At 59.2% G+C, this 5029-nt stretch overlaps 1 long non-coding RNA gene across 1 annotated transcript; it reads right to left on the bottom strand.

The window, feature by feature from the left end:
- Positions 1-249: 249 nt before the first annotated feature.
- Positions 250-1917, bottom strand: LOC123350265. The gene is made up of 3 exons (XR_006573738.1): positions 1892-1917; positions 989-1081; positions 250-388 (listed from the first exon to the last, which is right to left on the bottom strand). It is a non-coding gene; the product is annotated as an uncharacterized LOC123350265 (long non-coding RNA).
- Between the last annotated feature and the right edge of the window lie 3112 nt (positions 1918-5029).

The following is a 5029-nucleotide window of genomic DNA, read 5'->3' on the forward strand; positions in this document are numbered from 1 at the left end:
CCACATGTTGAACTCATTTGGGACCCTGCATTTGCATTTCCCACAACCAGGTGTGCACGTCAGGCAGCTGCCTGTGCAAATGACTTGCAAATGTCGCTCTGCATGCACAGTCCCTGAGTGGATTTGATGTGCAGGCCTCTGGGGTGGGAACTTCGGCCAGGAAGGTTCTGCCGTAACTAGAACAACGAGCTGTGACACGAAACCCGGCCTTGCCACACCCGGCTTCCGCTGCCCAAGAAGAGTCTGAGCTTTCCCTGTGTCATCGATTGACCCAAACGTTGGTTCTTGCTGGCTGGTAAACAGGCTCCATCACCGTCTCCTTCCTGGGGCTCTGCTTAGGCTGGCAGTGAGTGTGGGGCTCACGCAGGCTTGTGGGGCACTGGGAATCCTGTGGGGAAGTGAGAGGGAATCCCAGTGACCAGATCAAATGCAGCTGCCCCCCACCCCTTCCCGATATCTCCCTGAGCGCAGGGCAGGGGAGCATTAACCAGCAATGGACTGGTGACAGCCCTGGACATCCTGGGTTATTCACCTGTTCCCATAGCTGCATGGAGAGCTGGGATAGTTCCCTGACATTGACCCCCTGGCTCAGATGCTGCTCACTCCCCAGTCTGAACCGCTGGCTCTTGGGGTTATAAAATGCTGGGGAAGGGCAGGGGATCAGGCTCCAGGAGAGTGAGATCTGGGCCTGGGAGGGGCAAGCAGTGAGGGGTCCCAGCACACACCTTGGTAGCAGGTGGAGGAGATGGAGGCTCTGAGTTGGCAGGGAGACTGGGTTAGATCCTGCACCTCCGGCCATTCCCTACACTGGCTTTGTGGGGAGAACAACTAGGGGGACCAGATGTCCCGATTTTATTGGGACAGTCCCGATATTTAGGGATTTGTCTTATATAGATCCCACTCCCGTCTCCATTTTTCATATTTGCTGTCGGGTCACCCTACACAACCCCCATCCCACGTGGGACTATTCACAGAGTGTCACCCTTACCCAGTGCTACGGAGCCGTCCGGGTGTCCCGCCCTCGAGAGCTGCCTTTTCCTACCACTGCGTACGTCACAGCCACGTCCCCGTCCAGTCTGGGCTGCTGGGACGGCAACACATTTACACGATTCAACATTTACAGCCTGTTTCCAGTCTGAATTTGTCTACAAGGGAGCCCCAGGGCAGGAGCCCTGAGCAGGATGCGGCAAAGGGGAAGGAGAGGAATGGCCCCTCCTTAGAGCCGGGGCAGGGGAGCGCCATGCTCAGGAGGGGGCTGGAGCCTAGGTCATAATTTGAACCGTGTGCCTCAGTCTTACTGGAATCAATGGGATGGACGCAGGCACTTGGAGTCCCCCATACGATCAAGCGCTCCCCTCAGCTGGGGCTTCCGGGGATGGAACAAGCCGTGGGTCAGTCAGGGAAACTCCACCAGCTAAGCTGGGATGTCATCAGGGACTCACAGACAAACCCTTCTCTTTTCTTCTATTGCATGTCTGGGGCCAGATCCCCAGCTGGTGTAAATCAGCGTCACTCCATTGCTGTCACAGGCGTGAGACTGATTTACACTCACTGGGGATTTGGTTCATTCACATCAATGGAGCTACGGCTGATTTACACCAGTGGCGGATCTGATCCCATTGACTCCAGTGGAGCTACAGTGAAATGAAAGTGACTGGAGGATGAAACTCAGATTCTTCAATTCTTTCCTCCTTCATGCCAAGATGGTCACTATTTATCTCCTGGGGCTGGGATCACTCCGCGGTGACCCTCACTACTGGCTAGGACTGAGGTGCTGACACTGGGATCAGCCCAGGGGATTCCCAGATTTAGCTGTAACTCCTGGTGCCTGTTTCCATGGGAACGTTCTGCCCAAACCCGGCAAACTGTGAGCACCGTCACGGCGACTCACCTGGTCAGCGTGGGCTCCGGTGACCACAGCATCTGGGGGAGAGAACCGAGGTCAGTGCTTCCTCACAAGCTGCCCCACACCCCGGAGAGACACTGCCCCACGTCCCCCAGGGACACAGATCCATCCCTGACCCCAGCTGGGCCCACTGAGGAGAGACAGCACCGGACACCACAGTGTGAGCCCTAATGGGTTGGCTGGCCCAATGGACACTGGGTACCCAGCCTGCTGCCCATGTTGGATAGGGCGGCCATGTGTCTGGTTTCCGACTGGAACACCCAGTCGAAAAGGGACCCTGGTGGCTCCAGTCAGCACCATTGACCAGGATATTAAAAGTCCTGTCAGTGGCACAGCAGGGTTAAGTCAGGCTCCCTATCTGCCCTGGCTCCGCGCAGCTCCTGGAAGCAGTGGCATGTCCCCCCTCTGACTCCTACAGGTAGGGGCAGCCAGGGGGCTACTCACGCTGCCCCTGCCCCAATTGCTAGCTCTGCAGCTCCCATTGGCTGGGAACTGCAGCCAATGGGGTTTGCAGGGAAGGCACCTGCAGACTGGGCAGCACACTGACCCGCCTGGCAGTGCCTCTACATAGGAGCTGGGGGGAGGACATGACACTGCTTCCAGGATCTGCTTGAGATAAGCATCACCCAGAACCTCCATTCCTGCCCCCCACCATGTCGCAACCCCCTGCCCCAGCCCTGATCCCCCCGCTATCCTCTGAACCCCTTGGCCACAGTGTGGAGCACCCTCCTGCACCCCAAACCCCTCATCCTCAGCCCCACTCCAGAGCCCACACCCTCAGCCAGAGCCTTCACACATCCCTGCACCCCAAACCCCTGCCCCAGCCTGAAGCCCCCTCCCGCACCCTGAACTCCTCATTTCTGGCCCCACCCCAGAACCCGCATTCCCAGCCCAGAGCCTGTTCCCCCTCTCACACACCAACCCCCTGCCTCAGCCCGGAGCCCCCTCCCATACTCTGAACCCCTCAGCTCCACCACCCAGCCTGGACCCCCCTCCTGCAACCCCAAACCCACATTGCCGGCCCCACCCCAGAGCCCACATGCCCAGGCAGAGCCTTCATCTCCTCTCACATCCCAATCCACTGCCTCAGCCCGGAGACCCCCCCTCCACCCTGATCTCCACATTTCTTGCCCCCTCCCACAACCCAACCCCCTGAGCCAGCCCAGTGAAAATGAGCTAGTGAGTGAGGGCGGGGAGAGCGACAGAGGGAGGGGGGATGGACTGCACAGTGGCAGAGCCTCAGAAAAGGGGTGGGGCCCAGATAACGGGGCGATGCTGTTTGTTCCTGTCATGTGTCTCCTTTCTCCCCATGCAGGGAGGTGTCTTCCCAGGCTCCTGCAGCCACCCTGCAGTTTGTGGCAGACGCTGCCAGGACTCCAGCCAGTCCCGTCCCTGCCCATGGCCGGGGGCTCCCGTCACATCGTCACTGGGCTGGGCAGAGGCTGAGGCAACAGGGAGAACAGTCCCCATCAGGGCAGGATTCTCTGGCCTGGCTACCCAGGGCCCCTTCTGGCCCCAACACCCCGGACTCTGATGCCAGCCAACAGATGGACAAAAGGCGGGAGCCGAACTCCCACCAGGGCAGTGCCAGAACAACAGGCTCTTACACTGGATCTGATCTTCAGAGTCTGGGCTGCTCCGGTCTGGGCCAGGATCCCTGTGTGGAATGAGAGCTGTGTCAGTCCCACGTGCAGCACCTGACGCTGGGGCCGGGGGAGGGGTGGGGTGAGGCCATTAGTGATGGGGGAAGAAGGGCAGCAGCACCATCACCCTCGGGGGGCGGAGGAGAAGGGGTGAGGCTTCCAGACTAGAGTCAGGCACCTGCAGAACCACAGGAGAATTTGCATTGTGGGTAGCCAGGGGCTAAAGCCCAGGTGAGCTCCCCAGGGCAGAGTCCCAGGCAGGGCAGCAATGATCCCCCCCAGACCTTGGCATCCCCTGTGGAACAACCCCAGAAAGGAGCTGGGGGTGAGAGTGAGGCTCCCTCCTACCTGTGAGTCCTGCAGCGCGACACAACTACCGAGAGAAAGAAAATAGTGTTAGGGGAGCTCAGTACACGTCACAGCCTGGGGCGACTGTCAGGCCAGAGCCAGCCTGGCGGTGTGCACCTCGGCCCCCGATGTGCTGCACCTCCCTGCTGGTCTGTGGGGTCTAGCTACCCATAGAGCCCTGCAGCCACAGATCCATGGAGGCTGCACAGGTCAGTGGTAAGTGCAGGGGACAGCTGCCCAGAGACCTCAGTGCTGGGTGATCTCAGACCAGTCAGTTCAGCTCCCCTGCCTCAGCCGGGTTACAGCTGCAGACGTGCCCTTCACTGCCATTGGCGTGAGATTTAACGTGTCAGAGCGATGCTCTGGAACAGCCGCCCACCCCAGCTCATGCTCCACCCCACCGGCACCTACCTGTCCTCATGAGAAAACAGCCCAGCAGCGCCAGAGCCAGGCTGGTCGTGAGGGCGAGTCCCACAATGGCTCCCTGTCCTAAAAAACCATTGGAGCAGCCAGGAAGAGAGAGAAAAGGAGGGGATTAGGCTGGCACAGAGGAGCCCAGGGACTGATGTGGATGGGGCTGGGAGCATCCAGAACACAAAAGGGATCCAGGATGAAGGGTGAGCCCCAGGGGTTGGGATAGGGATCAGGGTGGGGGGAAGCCCCTGGGCCAGGGATACAGGATCAGAGGGGTGAGCGCCAGGGGACAAGCACACTTCAATCAAGACCCCTCCTCCCTTTATGGGGTCTCATTGATTAGATCTCTTCTAGGGCATCAAATTACTCCATCTCTGGTTCTGCTTCGATTCAAGGGTCCTCAGGCCTCCTGTGCTAACTTCCCCGTTTAGGAGAGGAATATCACAGCCCTCTTTCTGGGCTCTGAGCTGACATCCTGGGGGAAGGGGGAGGGAGGGTTCTTCTACTGGGGGTCAGGAGTCCTGAATCACAGCCAAACTGACAAGGATCACACCTGCCACTAGCACCTGGGCAGCAGCCACACTACGGGCTCAATGGTTCTACTATTTTCCTGCTACGCCCCCAAAAACCATTCGCCCTGGGACAGAGGCGAGCATGGAAAAAGTCACCACAAGAGATGGAAGTTTCCCAGAGTGAGGAGTGACTGACGACAGGGGGT

Source organism: Mauremys mutica, chromosome 15 (assembly GCF_020497125.1).
Source record: "Mauremys mutica isolate MM-2020 ecotype Southern chromosome 15, ASM2049712v1, whole genome shotgun sequence".
NCBI lineage: Eukaryota > Metazoa > Chordata > Testudines > Geoemydidae > Mauremys > Mauremys mutica.